The sequence below is a fragment of the Castor canadensis genome, chromosome 18 (genome assembly GCF_047511655.1).
Source record: "Castor canadensis chromosome 18, mCasCan1.hap1v2, whole genome shotgun sequence".
NCBI classification, from domain to species: domain Eukaryota; kingdom Metazoa; phylum Chordata; class Mammalia; order Rodentia; family Castoridae; genus Castor; species Castor canadensis.
This window is the reverse complement of record NC_133403.1, coordinates 1,200,927-1,218,352: the sequence shown is the minus strand read 5'-3', so window position 1 is coordinate 1,218,352 and position 17,426 is coordinate 1,200,927. Positions and strand designations below refer to the sequence as shown.

The 17,426-nt window shown below is 58.9% G+C and overlaps 1 long non-coding RNA gene across 1 annotated transcript; it reads left to right on the top strand.

Annotated features, from left to right (window-relative positions):
* The first annotated feature begins 9,946 nt into the window (after positions 1–9,946).
* Positions 9,947–16,913, top strand: LOC141418837 (uncharacterized). Its single transcript, XR_012443473.1, has 4 exons — positions 9,947–10,163; positions 10,612–11,365; positions 14,533–14,746; positions 15,056–16,913. It is a non-coding gene; the product is annotated as an uncharacterized lncRNA (long non-coding RNA).
* Positions 16,914–17,426: the final 513 nt, after the last annotated feature.

Genomic DNA, 17,426 nt, shown 5'->3' with positions numbered 1-17,426 from the left:
GCTCAGCCTGGGCCGGCCCTAATTTGCTTTGGGATAATGAGCCCGGGAAATTGGCTCCCCTCTGGGCAGAGGAGTCTGGACCAGGGCCTGGGCTTTAGGGGGAAAGATCAAGGGGTCACAGCCCCCTACAGTGTGCAAATACCTCCCTGTCACCTGCCGGGTGCCTGTGCTCTGTCCCATTCTACAGACAGACAAACTGAGGCCCAGGGAAGAGCAATGAGCCCCCCAAACACCCGGGTTGTTCTCTGCGGAGCCAAGATTTGAACCAAGATTCTCCTCCTTTGTCTTGAGAGTCTGTCTGCGGTTGTTTTGCTGTTGCCGTCAGGGCTGCCTGATCTAGCAGTTTTCAAACACAGGAGGTGACCCAGCGTGGTGGCTCGTGCCTGTAATCTCGGCTACTTCGGAAGTGGACATCAGGAGGACTGAAGTTCAAAGCCAGCTCGGGTGTAAAGTTACCAAGACCTCAACTCCACCAACAACAGGCTGGGCGTGGTGGTGCGTGCCTGTAATCCCAGCTACTCTGGAGGCAAGGTAGGAGGACGGAGGTTCACGTTGGGCTTGGAAAAAAGTTAGTACGAGACCTTATCTGAAAAGCAAATTAAAAAAAGAAAAAATCAAAAAAAAAAACCCAACCCCCCCAAAAAATCAAAAGCCCCAAAGAACTGGTGGACTGGCTCAAGTGGTGGACAAGCACCTGCCTGGCAAGCTCGAGGCCCTGAGTTCAAATCCCAGTGCTGCAAAAACAAACAAACAAAAGCTTCTTGGTGGTTGAGCTGGTGTGAAATGCTTAACGAGGTTGAAAAGTCACTTTGCTACCATTAAATTATCTGTCCTCGGTGAAAAAATGACCAGCTTGGAGATTTCCGTGCTTTTCTTTTGTGACTTTCAGTATCAACCTTTAAAACCTCTAAAATTCATTCAACAAACGGATTGCACTTGAGACGAGAAACAATGCTAGGGTTTCTTTTGGGAGCGGTGACACGGTGTGGGGACACTAGGGCCATGTGGGTGGAAAGCTGTCCCCGAGACCATGGCTCCTGGGAGCAGGTGGCCCGGGCGCCACCCGCAGTGTCCCCTCAGGACAGCCGTGTCCCCTGTGACAGCCGTCTTACGCTCGCTCAGGGCTTCTTCACTCACCAGTCGACCGCCTGCTGGCATCTGCACAACGCACTCTTTCTCCCACCTCAGGATCGACATATTACGGCTTTTTTTTTTTTTGGTGGGACCGGGATTTGAACTCAGGGCCTCACACTTGTGAAGCAGGTGCTCTATCACAGAGCCTCACCTCCCGTCTATTTTGCTCTGGTTATTTTAGAGATGGGGTCTCTGTAACTATTTGCCTGGGCTGGCCTCGAACCTGGATCCTCCCCATCTCAGCCTCCCTACTAGCTGGGATTACAGGCGTGTACGACCGCACCCGGCCCGCGTGGGAGCTCTTTGGCCCATCCTGTCCACCGAGGCTGGGGTGGGGGGACCGGTGGCATCACCACACTTGCTGGTCAAGTTTTGGAAACATGGGGTCCGTGCCATTTTTGGGGGGTGTGTGACTCCCCTGCTTGATGGAGGAAAATAAGGACTCATCCTGACATGCTAATGTTCTCTCTTCTCTCTCTGTCCTCTCTCTCTTCTCACTCCCTGGCTGGGTCACATGGCCCTCAGTTTTTCTTTTCGGCTCTGGTGACATTGGTTCGAGTGACACTTCTGAGGACCCCTGAGGCGAGCCAGGTAGGAAGGGCCGGGGTGGCGGGAGTGCGGTGGGGACCTGGGTCCCCCCTGTTTTCTTCCATTTCCCTTCCTGAGACGCCTGGAGTCCCCCGGACACTGGTGGGAACTCAGACACCCCATCTGGACTTGAGGCTCTGGTCCGGCCTCGCTGTGTGGCCTCTGTGCCTCAGTTTCTCCATTTCCATTTCCTCTTGGAGCTCAGAGGAGCCAAGACAGAAAGCAGAGGAAAACTGGAGCCTCAGAGAGGTCGCTCCACGGGGCCCAGGACACACAGCCTTGTCCTGACGCACAAGCCCCGGCTGCAAGGTCCGTCTTGAGCCAGGTGGACGCCCGCCTTGGGGTGGGGACCCCGAAGTCACAGGAGGGGTGGGGACGCCCATTGGGGGGCGGTCTGAGCCTCCCAGCTATGCCCCTAAAGCAGCCAAAGGTGCTCCTGGTGGAGGACACAGCCCAAGGCCTGGCAGGGACGCGGTCACTGTGGTCAGGGAGTTCAGCAAGCCTGGGTCACGGTGCCAGCACTGGGGGCGACTCGGGGACCACCGAGCTGAGTCCTGGCGAGGACTGCGTGGCACGGGCTGGGCTGTGACCTCGCCCCAAAGGACACAGCCGTCCACGCGGCCCCGCCAGCACCGGCGAGAGAGGGAGGGCTGGTGACACTGGGTGACCCTCCACAGCTGGGTGCGGAGAGGTCAGCAGAAAACTGGTCAAGTGACAGAGTGACCATCAGTGGTTAGGGCTCCTCACCTCTGCCACCGTGCCGAACGCCCCAGACAGGCAGGGCCGGGGGCGGCAGCCGTGTAGGGGACCGCAGGGTCACGGCAGGACGCGTGGGCAGCCGGGGTGGTGGGGACACAGAGGGGACAGGGCTAGGCCCCCCACACCTGCTGGGGTCTGCGCTGGAAGGAGGCAAGGGGACACTTGACCCACAGGTGGTGGCTGACCGGTTAAGATGCTGAGGGTGGACCAAGGTGTCCTCTGGTCACACACGGGGGCTGTCCAGTGGCACAGGACACCCGAGGAGGGGACAGTCCCCCTGCCGACTTGCCCCACCCCGACCTGGCCCTGTTTCTCTGGGATTACAGGCGTGAGTGGCAGCACCTGGAGCCCAGGGCCATATCTCCCTCCTGCGTGGGGACGGTAGCAGGAGGTCAGATTTGGGGTGAAGCTGTCCTTGCTGCCTGGACTTGTCACCCCACGTCCTTGCCGGATGGTTCAGGCCTCCGGGTCAGCGGCTTTCAGAGACCCTTCCTGCCCTGCCCCAGCCTGAAGGGACCCTGCCTCCGCCTCGGGTCACTTTTCCTCCCAAGCCCCCTCTGGGCTCGGAGTGCGAGGGTGACCCAGCACCAGGTGGCCAGTGAACACCCTGGACGACCGGGAAGGCCCGGGGGCTTCCAGGAGGAGGCAGCGAGCTCTGTGACTGTCCCTGTGTGGCTCCCGGCAGGGGACCCGGGGATCAAGGTCACTGCTGAGGGAGCCCGTCCCCTGCACCTGTCCACACTGGGCCGTGTGGCCTCACCGGGCAGCACCTCGAATTCCCCAGCTCCTCAGCTGACTTTCCTGTCCCTGTTTCCCAGACGAGGACACTGAGGCTTTGCCCTAGGTGGTGGCCAGAGCTGTCCTGGACTCAGGAGCCCCAGGCCACCGGCTGCTGGCTGTGACGGTTGGCAGGGGACTTGCTGGACCTGTGCCATCTGTGCCCCAGGCTCCCAGGGACAGAGCCACTTGCCTGATGTCACACACAGGCTGACGCGGTCCAACCCATGGCCCCCACACTGGAGGCTGGGACTGGACACTGAGACGCCCACCCGGGGACAGGGGCCTTGGCACTGGTCCCCATCGCCATGTCTCTGCGGCCGGCTGACCGCCCTGTGCAGTTAATTAGCGGGTCCTTCATCAGGAACAGATCCGATGGCCGGTGACAAGCGCCTGTAAATCGGCCTGACACCGGCCGTGCCGCGGCCTCCAGGACAGCCACCGCCCGAGGCGAGTCCACCCTCTGTCCTGGCCCTGAGTCCCCTTGTCCCCCGGCTGCCCTGTTCTCTCTGTGACTCTAGAAACGGGGCTCCACCCGAGCCCAGCCCATGGGGCTGCGCTCGCGACAGCGGGACGCGCGTGTTCCCGGTTCTTCCCGGGTCACCAGGGTGGTGGGCAAACGGCAGCACAAACAGCAGGTGCAAAGGCCCTGGGGCAGCCACAGCAGCTGCTCTCGGGCTGAGAGTCCATTGAGGCTGCTCTGCCCATGTCCCCTGGCTGTCCCCAAAGGGACCTGACGTAAGTGGCAATTTTGTAACGTTACACAGACTGCGCTTCTCAGACCTGCCATGACTCTGACCGTAGCATCTTCATGCAGTCCCTTCCTCAGCTGGGTCCTTGTCCTTGGCCCCATACAGGGATTGGGTCTTAGTGGCCGGCCACCAGCCTCCAGGACTGGCAGCTGCCACTTCCCCGCCTGTGTAGAGCCCAGTGTGGAGGGGACTCAGCACCTCCATTGCTGGCAAGCTGCCCCACGAGGGTGTCTGCGCTCTGCTCACCTCCTCAAGACACTCGAAACCGGCCACCAATGCCCGGGCAGAGTGGCACCTTCAGACCTCAGTAAGAGGCACGGCCCCGCTATCGTGCTCATCCACAAGGAAGAAACGGGATCAGAGAGGGTGACAGCTGACCAGGCCGCACAGCACAGTAAGTCAGCCCAGTGAGGAGCGTGAGCTGAGACCTGCAGAAAACGACGACTGCTCTGTCTCTCAAAATCTGTGCACATCCATTCACCACCTGCCGGGTTTCTTCCAAACTCTCTTCCCTCCTCCCTCCCTCCCTCCCTCCCTCCTTCCCTCCCCTCCACCCACTTAGCTATCCACCCATCAACCCACCCACAAACACCCACAATCCCACCCACCCACCCACCCTCTCTCCCATCCCCCACCCTCCCGCCCACCCATCAACCCACCCACAAACACCCACAATCCCACCCACCCTCTCTCCCATCCCCCACCCTCCCGCCCACCCATCAACCCACCCACCCACCCACCCATCCACCCATCAACCCACCCATCCATCCACCCACCCATCCACCCACCCGTCCACCCGTCCACCCGTCCACCTGCCCACAAACACCCACAATCCCACCCACCCACCCACCCTCTCTCCCATCCCCCACCCTCCCGCCCACCCATCAACCCACCCACCCACCCATCCACCCATCCATCCACCCATCCACCCACCCATCCATCCATCCACCCACCCATCCACCCATCCACCCATCCATCCACCCGTCCACCCGTCCATCCATCCACCCGTCCACCCACTCAGCCGTCCCGTGAGGCAGGAGGGAGATGAAACACGGCCATGTGGCAGAACCCGTGGGCGGTGTCACTCTAGGAATCTCCATGTCACATCTCCCAGGCCTCTGCCTTGACCCCATCTGTGGACTATGTCTGCCTTGCTCCTGTGGGGCCTGAGTGTTTTGTCGCTTGCTGGGAGAAAGGGACCCTGAGGCTGGTGGTGGTGGTGGTTGGGGACACGGGGACAAGGCATGGGGGGAGAAGTGGCTCCTGGGCGGACTGTGGTGGCAGCACAGGAAACAGCTTTGCTGCCAGGCAGGATGGTCGTTTGCGGCTGAGCCTTGGGGTGCCCAGCATGGGGGCAAAGTGCCCAGAATAGCTGCCGCCCTCCCCGTACCAGTGCCCCCGGCCTGGCCTTGCCAGCCTTCTGTGGCTGTCACCTCAGTGCTGTCACCGCCATTCCCCGGCCTAGGACCTGTGGCAGCTGCTGCTTCCTCAGGACCTCGCTCGCCTCTGAGCCCCAGAAGGAAGCGGGGGCTCGGGGAGGGGAAGTGGGCTCTTGGCACAGCCCTGCTCAGGCCTGGCTCTTTGGGGATCCCGGGCAGGCTGGAGGGGGACACTGGGGGTCCTCCCTGTGGCAGATGAGCTTCTGAGCTGATGTGGGTCCCCTTTCTTCACGGCCTCCTGGACCTTTTCCTGCACCCCGTTTTCCTTGGGGACTTGTTAGCACTGAGGAGCAGGCAGTGACAGACATCCATCCACCCACCCACCCATCCACCCATCCAGAGCCTCTCCTGAGCCGGGAGCGGTGGCTGACGCCTGTAATCCCAGCTACCCAGGAGGCAGAGGTCAGGAGCAGCGTGGTTTGAAGTCAGCCTGGGGCAAATAGTTCACGAGACCCTATCTCAAAAAAAGAATAAATAAAACTAAAGGACAAAAAAGGGCTGGGGGAGTGGCTCAGGTGAAGGCCCTGAGTTCAAATTCCAGAACTCTCATAGGGGCTTCTGTGTGCTGCATCGCAGCCCAGGGTGCGGTTGGGGGGCTCTGCACCCCACGGTCAGCTGAGTCCTGCAGCTCTTTCTCTCTGCCCCTTCATCTTTCTGTCTGGTACTGGGGTTTGAACTCAGGGCCTTTGAGCCGCACCCCCAGGCCCTTTTTATGATTTTTCCCCTTCTTCTCTCCCTCCTTCCCTTTTACACTTTCATTTATCTAGTCAGTTATTCATTCAACAAACACACTTCAGAAGCAACATCCCTCACGAAGCATTTTGTTCAGGCAATGACACAAACACCACCCAGGACCCTTTTACCACCGCGTGCAAGGTATGGAATGAGGTCAAAGCCCGGCTCAGACGTTTTTGGGTGTGTGAGCTCCGGCAGGTCACGGGGATTTCCTAGCCTCAGTTTCCTCATCTATGAAATGCGGATGGTGGTGTCCACTTTGCTTCCTTCCCTGCCTGCTGGGGGCGCGGGGAGGGCATAAGAGGAGGGAGGCTTTTCCAGGGGAAGGCATGTTCTCGGGGGAGACGCCAGGGCTGCTATTTTGGTGAGGAGATCAGGTTTCAGATGGGGAGACAGACACTGTCCTGGGAGGCCCCGGCCTCGCAGCCGTGAATGGTGAATGGGGAGCTGTTGGACCCAGACTCGGTGGAGCGGGTGTGAAATGTGGGGGCACGGGTTGCTGCGGAGCGAGGCTGGGTGTCGCCGATGGCCGTTTGATGTCCTTTCTCTGTGTGTAATTAACTGTAACTGAAATATTATTTGATCTTTTATTTGCAAAATCAAATCGCGTTGTCAGACGGGAACAAACGCGGGGCGGTGGCTTTGGGCCATGGCCGCCCCTCCGAGCCCGGCCTGCTCCGGGCCCCTCTGTACTGTGGAACCATCCTTCTCGCCTTTTAAAACCCCTTTGTCTGGCCCTGAAAGGCCCCATTGTCCCGGGGACGGGGCGGCAGGGGCTGGGGCCCCGCGAGGGGACCAGGGAGGGGACCAGGAGGGGACCCGCTTCAGACAGGACTGGGCCTGGGAGCTCAGCTTCTGTGGCCCCACCGTCCCTGGGGACCACCTTGGCAAAAGCACTTTAGCTGCCCAAGCCTCAGTTTCCCCCTCTGCACCTGCGCTCCTTGGGGGAGAACTCACTTTTTTTGGGGAGGGGATGTGGGATTTGAACTCGGGACTTTGCACTGCAAAGCCGCTGCTCTACGGTTCGAGCCACACCTCCCGTCCATGTTGCACTGGTTATTTTGGAGATGGGCTCTCAGGAGCGATTTGCCCAGGCTGGCCTCGAACTGCAGGCCTCCTGATCTCAGCCTCCCAAGTGGCTGGGGTTACAGGCGCGAGCCACGGAGCCCGGCCAAGATCTCACTTTTATGATGGCGGAATCTGTACTTTACACACAGGTGACGGCCTCAGAGCCACACACCCCAGCCGGCCACCTGGATCCTGGGCCTTTACATTTTTATTTTTGAATTATCATGATGGATCCGCACACGCGTACACTGAACTTGGAGCAAGTTCTCCCTTCCTGTCCCCCCGTTTCCAGTGTTTATTGGGGTTTTGGGGCTCATCGCGCTGACTTCAGGGAGTTCTCGTCTTTTCTCTAGGGTGAGGACAGCGGGAAGGGAGCACCCTACGGATTCTGAGCGAGAATTGGACCCCGGCGGGACTGGGTTCAAGTTATATCACAGCCTCTTGCCAGCTGTGAGACGTCTCTGAGCCTCAGCTTCTCCACCTGTAAGCTGGGATGACCGCCTTGGCTGGGTTGGACGGCACCATGACCTTTGCTCGCTCTGTTCCACGGGCCAGGACGCCCTTCCCTCTCCCCCACCTCTTGACACCTACGCTTCTGTCTGGACATCACTTCTTCCTCTTCCTTCTCCGGGTCTCACTGTGTAGCCCAGGCTGGACTTGAACTCTCCCTCCTCCTGCCTCTGCCTCACAGTGCTGGGATTACAGGCGTGCGCCACCACACCAGTCCCTCAGGGAAGCTTTTCTGTTTGCAGCTCTGGGGACGGAACCCAGGGCCTCGTGCACCCTAGGCAGGTGCTCTGCCACCTGGGCGGCACCCCAGCCCTTTGGGGGTGACCTTGGCGAGCTCATCTGAGCTGACCGTTTTAGGGGTTCCTGAGGCCCCCTCCCCCTTCCTTCTCCAGCTCCCCTCCCATTACCCCTGTGGAGAATTTGCATCATCTCCACTGCCTTCCCCTCTGCACTGGGAGCCCAAGGAACTCTCTCGGCTATTTTTACAAAAACTGTGTCCTTGGGATGACCGGTGAATGTCCCCATGGTCAGTTTTTAGTGGTGGAAATGGGGTCTCAGTGGGTTTACCTTGAGCATCCTGATCTCTGCCTCCTGAGTAGCTGGGATTACAGGTGTGAGCCACTGTGCCCGGCTCGCTGAGGTCTCTGTGTTTGCTGTCTGTCTTGGGAGTCCAGGTGTCCTGCCTAATTCACTGCTTCACCCCCGGTTTCTGGAATGGTGCAAACATTGGTGCTCAGTAAATGTTGAGAATTTGAACGGCAAGATGAATGAGCAAAGAGGCAGAGATAAAAGAAAAGACAGAAAGATGAAGGAGAGAGGGAGAGAAGGCAGAGCTACAGAAACCCCAGAGGGACAGGCAGGCGAGACCTGGTCAGGACCTGGCAGAGAGGCCAAGGACAGGTCCTGTCCTGTCATGACACATTTTGTAGGGTGAGTCAGGGTCAAGGCCAACCAAGGCTGTGTCCAGCCCAGGGCAACCACGCAGCCCAGGACCTTGGCCATCTGGGGCCTGGTGTGGCCGAGGTGGTGGTGGCAGAGAGAGGCAGCCTCTCTCGGGCTGTGACAGTCACTACCAAGAGTGGACCAAGGAATACTGGTGACATTTTTGTTTTGCATCAAACTGAAAGACTTACCTGGTTCATGGAAAGTCTAGCACTCACTTTTGAGCTCAGTGTCAGGAAGGGGACACAACTCAGTCCCCCAGTGACAGCAACATTGGCTCTGGCTGGCTGCACAGCTTTCCACATTGGCTGTCCTCCGACTGCCAGCCCAGGATCCAGGAGGCCGAGGAGGCGCCCGCCTGTCTAGGTGCCCGGGAAGCCAGGCCATGGGGCCACTGAGCTGTGACACTGCCCAGGCCCCCAGAGAGATAAAATCCACCCCACACCCGGCCCCATCGCCAAGCATTTGCCATTTCCCCGCTGAGACAGTCGTCTGTCTGTTTGTCTCCCACACATGGTCTGAAGCTCGGTCAGCAGGTGACGGGCTGGGCTGGCCCGGGTCTTCTGGTCCTGGGCCAGAGTCTCTGTGTGGCCGAGGAGGACACCCTGGGCCGGCCTCTGGGTGGCATCTGTCCCCTCTACCCGTGTCTGCTGCCTTTTCTGTTCTCTGGCCCTTTATTTATGGAGTCACCTGGCCGTGTGGCTTTTAGAGCATCTGCTGGGTTTTCTGTGCACAGCTGGGTCTCCACTGGGGTCAGGGCTGCCTCAGTCTCCCTGGGGGCCCCTTGCCTCCTCTCTCCCCACCCTGTTGAGCCCACCAAATCCTCTCCCCTCAAGGGTGACAGTGGCCTCCTGGAGTCCATTCCAGTCCTTACAGCCAAGGCAGCTCTCCAAGGCACAGCTCCCATCTGCTTAAAGCCACCCTGCGGCCCTGGGTGAAGCCTGGGGTGCTCTGGCCCCTCCCCTCTGGCCCCGCCCAGACCCACCAGAAGCCACGCCCCCTCTTCCCCAACCCATTTGGCTCCACCCACCATCTGGTCCCACCCACCACCTTCCTCTCCCAGCCTGCAGAGCCACCACCAGCCCCGCCCACCTCCAGCCCCGCCCACCACCAGCCCCGCCCACCACCAGTCCCGCCCACCTCCAGTCCAGCCCATTGCCTGGCAAGTCTCAGCCCACTCTAACCCAACCACCCTTACTTTCTGCATTGTCCCCTTTCTGGTACCTCAGTCTGTACTGGCCTCTAGGTTCCTGCATGGAAAGCCACACTGTTGAAGTGACCTGCTTCCCTGTCCATCTCCTGGCCTTGGCTGTGACGTCCTAGAGACAGAGGCCGGCCTTCACTCCTGTTTGCATCCCTAGCATCCTCCACAGACCTTACCGCATCCTTGAGGCTGGGCACATGCCCATTGATTGACTGAATGACCGTATCCTGTGGGTCAGTCAGCTTCTTAGAAGAGGTGATCTTGAGTATTAGGGGCTTGTTAAGCTGGTGTCATAGGGCTGGGGATAGTGGGGAACTTGGCATTGGGAATGGCTTGCACTTGTAGCATTCAGGCCAAGGTGGGGAGGGGTTGACATTGTTTGGGGGACGGGGCAGGGGTCTCTCCAGGAACCACAGCCTTTGCAAGGCATGGAGGCTTGGAAGGAGAGTGGCCCAAGATGGGGGGCACAGCAAACCCTGAGGCCCGGGAAGGAGGACCAGTGCGTGGTGACAGTGCACAGCTGGGGCTGAAATCCAGGGTTCACTCTCGCCCCACTCTTTTCCTTGAGAACGAGCTCATTTGCACTTCCAGAATAAACTGGGGTGGGGGGGGGTCCTGTCCTGTGAGGAAGCATTTGGGGACCCAGAAAGGACATGGCAACCCCCAGACTTGTTCAGATCACCCCTCCCCATTTTACCTGCAGGGTGCACAGAAAACACCCCCGGAAAAAGAGCTGCCGTCGACAGGGACAAAGGTGCACTGGGGACTGGACAGACAGACACCTGTTGCTTCTGCAAGCAGCTGTCCACGGTCAGGGTCAGCTAGAAGGAAAGTGACAACAAGTGACAACCGCTCGCAAGCAGTGGCATTTCCTTCCATCCAGCACTGGGAGTTGTCCCTCTTCCTTCGTTCGATCCCCGAGTAGGGAAGCCATGGTTCTTGCTCTCACCGAGGGACATGTGACCCACGGGGACAGCCACAGGACGCTGTGTCCTGTGCAAGCCAGCCGAATTAAGACGAGGGTGATCACACCTCCCTCTCAGAGCCACGATGGCTATTTTGGTGAAGAATGTCCTCGGATCTTTGAAGCAGGGATGTCACTTCTTCTGGCTTCAGAAGGCATCATTCACATGGTCGTCTAAGTGACTAGTTGTCCAGTGCCCAGCCTGGGCAACTGTCCAGTAACCCTGGCTCTGCATTTGTCTGCGGGGCGTGAGTTCTTCATAAAATGAAAAAGTACGGATTCGGTTGGAAAAGTTGCGTTTCTCACCATGCAGCGTCGTCCTGATGTCTGAGGATGGGGTGAATTTTTAAAAAGACGACTGACGGATCCGACTCACAGACACTCGTGGCACTTTTGAGGAACTCAGGGCTGGATGGGGGCGGGTGCGGTGTGACTTTTAGAGACACGCTTTCCCTCTCTGGGCGTTCACGTTTTCTTCTATAAAATGGAACCGGTAAGTAGTTTTAGAGCCATGGCTCTTCAGAGAGCATCGTGAGGGATGGAAGGGAGACAGGTGGGATGGGGTCTCACCCTGGTGGGCGTTGGTTTGGGGGCGCCTGCCTGGACCCCGTTTCTGGTGCTTTGATCTGCTCCAGGGGTGGATTTGTGGGGCGGTGAGGATGGAGACACAAGGAAATGACATGGAGAAGTGGGGGGCACACTGTGAAGGACCTTGACCGCCAGCCCCAGGCAGTGCAACCATGGAAAGCCCTTGAGTGGGCTCCGGGGAGTCCAGCTCTGGTGGCACTGCTGGGGACAACTGGCTCCGTCTGAGGCGGCAGACGCTCAGCTCAGCACAGCCTGCATTCCAGAGCCGCCGTCCCCGCCATTCCCAAGGCTGGAGTCTGCGCTCCTGGTTGACGGGGGTCCTGGGAAGCGGCCCAGGGGACGGGGACAGAATTCTCCACTCTGTGATTTACGGGGACGTCACCCCCATTCCCAGAGGAAAGCCGTCTTTCCCACCACGCCGGGGACTTGGAGTCCAAAGACATGACAGAAATAGGTCCAAGTCCCTTCTCTCCTCCCCGAGGCTCCCTGTCACACAAAGTGTGACACCGGGCACCACACTTTGGGGCTGTCTTCATCTTCCCAGGTCACCGTCCCCTAATGGTGGCAGTAAGCTTGGGCACAGAGCCAAATGCTCTCTAGGTTCTCACTCTCTCACTTCCCTCTAAAAGGCCATTCTGTCACCTGAGTTTACTCAGAAGTCCCAGAGAGATGGAGGAGGCCTGAGGCCTGCCGCTGGGATGAGAGGAGGTGGGATTTGAACCCAAGGCCACCTGGGAATGATCAGGCTTCAGGTGTGTGAGGCCTGGCTGTGACTTGTCATTACAAATGTGGAAAAGGGAAGAGTGAGAGAGAGGGAGAGATGAGACAGAGAGCGGAGAGGACAGAGAGGAGGGAAACCGAGTCCCCATCTTGGCAGCCGTGGTGACAAGCAGAAGACATTTTGCACACCGGGTGTGAGGAAAAGATGGAGGCTGAGCAGGGAAGGCCTGTGTTAGGATGGAGGTGCACAGGGGAGAGATGGGGGGGTTGCAGGCTGGGGACCCAGGGCTCTGCCATGGAGAAGATGGGGGCAGGAATGAAGCCGGAAATCCAGGGCTTCCCAGGGAGAAGAGCAGGGGTCGGCGCTCAGCTCTTGGGCACTTCTGATGGACATTGACATCCCAGGGGTTGATTGCCCGGGGTGCAAGGCCAGGGCGTCTTTCATGTGCTCGGTGTGTTAGGTATCTCTCTGTGACTGTGACAAAACGCCCAGGACAAGGAACTGATCTGAAGGAAAGGTTTATTTTGACCTGAGGTTTCAGTGCATGGTCACTGGCTCGGTTGCTTTGGGCCTGTGGCTCACGGTCCATCATGGTGGGAGCTCAGGGTGGAGGCCCTGCCCACTTCCTGGCGGCCAGGAAGCAAAGGGGAAGAGGAGGAGCCAGGCTCCCACAATCCCCTTCCAGGCCACACCCACAATGACCTCACTCTTCTCACTAGGCCCCACCTCTTAAAGGTCCCACCACCTCCTAATAGTGCCACAATTTGGAGACTGAGTCTTGAACACAGGGGCCTTTGGGGAACATCCTGGATCCAGACAGCAGCATTGATCAAAGGACGGCTTTATAATTCAAAGGAGTCAAGAGGCAAGGGGACTTAAAATTGCCATACTAACGAAATCAACAAAATGTAGCCAGCAGGACATGATGGGAGAGGTGATTAGGGTCACATGTCCCTCTGCTGAGCGTATGGCTTCTGAGGCGTGGTCCTCCAGGGCTCAGGTGAGGAGGCACCGTGCCTGGGCCTGCCCATGGCTGAGTGGCTATCCCATGATGTCCCCCCTCCTTCGGGTGCTGCCCCACATTGACTTTGTGAGGCCTGCAGCCAGATGGGACATCAGCTCTGCCTATCTCACCTCGGTGGCCCTGGTGTGTGACATGGTGCAGTCTGTTGAATGTGTGAGAGTATCCTGCATTTGCTGAGGGTGACAGGGAGAGGGGACAGCAGTGCTGCCCAGGGGCCTCAGATCTACTGGGCACAGCATGTCCTGCCAGTGACCTGGCAGTGTTATGGCTGCAGATGGGGCCAAGGTTGGAAAACCCAAGACCAACTAAAGACACCAAGAGCAGGCTGAGAGGTGTACAAGGGGCAGAACTGAGAGAGTGGATGGGACCAGTGTGTCACTTCCCAGGAGGGTCCAGAAGAGGAGGCTGAGGATGGCGATGGCGGTGATGGTGATGGTGGTGGTGATGGTGGTGATGGTGGTGGTGGAGGAGGTGGTGGTGGTGGTGATGGTGATGGTGGTGGTGGTGATGGTGATGGTGGTGGTGGTGGTGATGGTGATGGTGGTGGTGGTGATGGTGGTGATGGTGGTGGTGGTGATGGTGATGGTGGTGGTGGAGGTGGTGGTGGTGATGGTGGTGGTGGTGATGGAGGTGATGGTGGTGATAGTGGTGATGGTGGTGATGGTGACGGTGGTGGTGGAGATGATGGTGGTGATGGTGGAGGTGGTGGTGGTGATGGTGGTGGTGATGGTGATGGTGATGGTGGTGATGGAGGTGATGGTGGTGGTGGTGGTGATGGTGGTGGTGGTGATAGAGGTGATTGTGGTGATGGTGGTGATGGTGGTGGTGGTGACGGTGGTGGTGGAGGTGATGGTGGTGGTGATGGTGGTGATGGTGGTGGTGATGGTGGTGGTGGTGGTGGTGATGGAGGTGATGGTGGTGGTGGTGGTGATGGTGGTGATGGTGGTGATGGTGGTGGTGGTGATGGTGGTGATGGTGGTGGTGGTGGTGGTGATGGTGGTGGTGGTGATGGTGGTGGTGGTGATGGTGGTGATGATGGTGGTGGTGATGGTGGTGGTGATGCTGCCCAGGGCCTCACACAGCAGTGTCCCCGAGCTGACCTCCACCCGGGATGACATTGTTGTGTGGCACCTCCTGTGGTATTGGGGGCCAGCAGCTCCTTTGCTTGGATCGCTGTGTGGCTCAGGCACGGCTGTTCCCTCTCTGTGCGGGATCCCATGAGTTGGCGATGGCAGCTGACTGTGATGCTTATGGACGCTCCACGCCTGGGCGGCCATCTGCCAGGGCTCTGAGCAACCCGGCATTTTTGAACAATTTTATCTTCCAGCCCTGCAGAAACTCCCAGTGAAACACCGGGGCTGAGCGTCTGGCTGCGGCCCCACTGCCTCCCACGGTGGAGCTGGCACAGGGCTCTCTGTCCCCCACCTCGGTGATGGTGTCCCCGCCAGGAGGCTACGGTGTTTGCACTCGCTCAGCATGGGAGGCAGGGAGGCCAGGAGGGCACCGAGAAGAAGGTGTTTAATGAGGTCGGTAAATATTAGGTGAGTGGTGACAGAGGCCACAGGCCGGGAGCCGTGTCCCAGCTGGGAGCCGATGGGGCCTGACGTGTTGGGGGCCCTGTGGCCGTGGCTTCAGGTCGCCGTCCACCGTGGCTTCGCGTGCATCTGTGCAAAGGAAGAGCCTGACCCTCCCACCGTGCAGCCTGGGCAATTCCTGTCCCCATCCCTCCTCTCCAGAAGCTGCCTGGCCTGGGGACAAAGGCGGTCAGACCTGGGAGTCAAACCCCGCCTCACCAGCTTGGCGGTTCTGAGACCTCATCCAGCTGCTCAGACTCTCACTCTCTTCTTTAGAATGGGACAAAAGGCAGACTTGGATGGCGGTGACTGTCCTTGGTACAAGCAGTGGCTAGCCGAGCAGAGCAACCCCAGGGCAGCGAGGAGGACGCCGCCTCAGGCCTGGCAAACAGTAGGTGCTCGTTTGTGGCAGCTCGTACCTGGTTTTGAGGTTGGGACTCCCAGCTCTGCAAGCTGCAAATCCAAGAGCATGGACCATGGCAGAGGGAACGGGGCCAGTCACCTTCGGACAACTGAGCTCCAGAGGTGGCCTTAATCCACTCACCAGCTCCCGTCCTGTGACCTCTCCACTTCCTGCCGACTGGTGCTGCTACACGTCTCCTTTTCTAGGCTGCATAATACTCCACACTACAGGTGACTTGTGTTGTCCACTGTACCCGAATGGACCCAGGACACTAGTTGGATTTGTCTTTTCTTTTTTTCGTCACTGCAGAGGGTGCTCTTGGAGATATTCCTAAGTCCCCGTTCCTCAGTGGTGAGCCTGGGACTCAAGGAAGATTGGACAGCTCAGTCACTTAGCAAAGATGGCAGCTGCTCTTCTTATGGATATTTGGGGGAAAGGGCTCAGAGAGGTTGGTCCACTCTGCCTAGGTCACACAGCCTCAGCCAGGGCTCTGTTGCGGCTGCTCTAAGGCCAGAGCCCCCTCGTCCACCTCCCCTCTGCCTCCACCTACCCAGTCCTGAGGACTCTCCCCCAAACACCCAGGGTGCTGCCACATGGGTCCCCTGGGGGACATGGCGAGGAGGACACGCAGGAGGGAGCCAAGTTCTAGTCCCGCCAATGCTGCCTGGGTTTAGATCTGCCCTGGACAGAGGCCATGAGGAGCCCCGAGGCCACTGTCTCTCCTGCTGGCACCCAGGGCCTCGTACGGGTTCTCGCCCACCTTCCTGTGTGTCTGTCTGTCATCTGTGTGTGAGGTGTGCTGGGCCTCCGGCCTCCACCTCCGGCCTCCACCTCTGGCCTCCCCCTCTGGCTCCATACTTCTGTCTCCCTCTTGCCCTTGCCTGACCCTGGGACGTCTCTTTCCCTGAACGCCTCGGGGCACACGAAGCCCACCTCGCTTAATACCAGGAGGTTTTCACCAATCGTGACCAAAATAAATTCAACATAAATAAAATCCACAAAAACTTCAGAAACGGAAATTTTAAATTCCACCCGCTCCCCGCAGCTCGGTTGTGGGGAGTTGCTCTCCATCAGCCCCCTGTCTTCGGTGGTGTTAAAATCCTCGTGTGGCCGGGGGCCGTGGCTCACACCTGTAATCCCAGCAACTTGGGAGGCAGAGATCAGGAGGATCGAGGTTCGAGGCCAGGCTGGGCAAACAGTTCTGCAAGAGCCTATCTTGAAAAACCCATCCAGAAAAGGGCTGGCAGAATGGCTCAAGGTGTAGGCCCTGGGTTCAAATCCCAGTACTGCAAAAAAATCCTGTGTGACCTGCTGAGTGTTTCGCTGACCTTGGTTTTGTGAAAATCTATATTATCCCACCCCAAAAAAGCACTCAGAGCCCCCCAAAAAGCCAGGTAAAGTAAAGGTGTTTGATCAAAGTGATGGAGTGGAGTTTTAGGGTCATTGAAAGTCGGTGGCACCCGAGCACAGGGCCATGGTGGCTTTTTAGGGACTTGGCCGTGTCCCCCTGGACTCCTGGAATTTGGCTTTTCCAGCAAAGGCCAGGGAACCGTGAGTGGCCCTGGCGTCGTCCAGCTGTGGGGTCCCCGGGGCAGAAGGTGATCAGCCCCGGTCGATGGCACCAGCCCAGGTGACAGCGAGGCATGGGTCCCCGTCCCTGGGGGTGTGCAAGCAGACGTCCCCACTTCTTGACAGGGCTGCTGGCATGGGGACAGGCCTGGGCTGGGGGACTCAAGGCTCCTCCCAGTGACAGGTGTCCACGACCACAGCTGGACACTGGCCAGGACCCCTCTGTCATCACCATCCCACCCCCGATGGCTCCAAGCCCGGCAGTCCCCCATGTCCCCCGTCCTTCCTGTTTGTGAGGTTGCTGTCTACGGTGGAGTCCTGCCTGCGACTCCAGGCTGGGGCACTCCCGGCTCCTGTCCTCCATCCGGGTGGACCCCTCGGGTGGACACCCATCCAGGTGTGTGGCAGGACTTGAACTCAGGGCATCACGCTTGCTGGGTGGGCGCCCTACCACTCGCGCCGCTCTGCCAGCCCTGGTTTGCACTGGGGTTTTTTTGAGATTTTTTTGGGGATGGGGTCTTGAGAACTATTTGCCCAGGTTGGCCTCGAACCTCAGTCCTCCCAATCTGTGCCTCCTCAGCAGCCGGGATTACAGGCGTGAGCCACTGGCGCCTGTTAAACCATCGGTGCTCAACAAATGCACCGCCGTGCTTTTGCAGCGTTGGGGACGGGGTC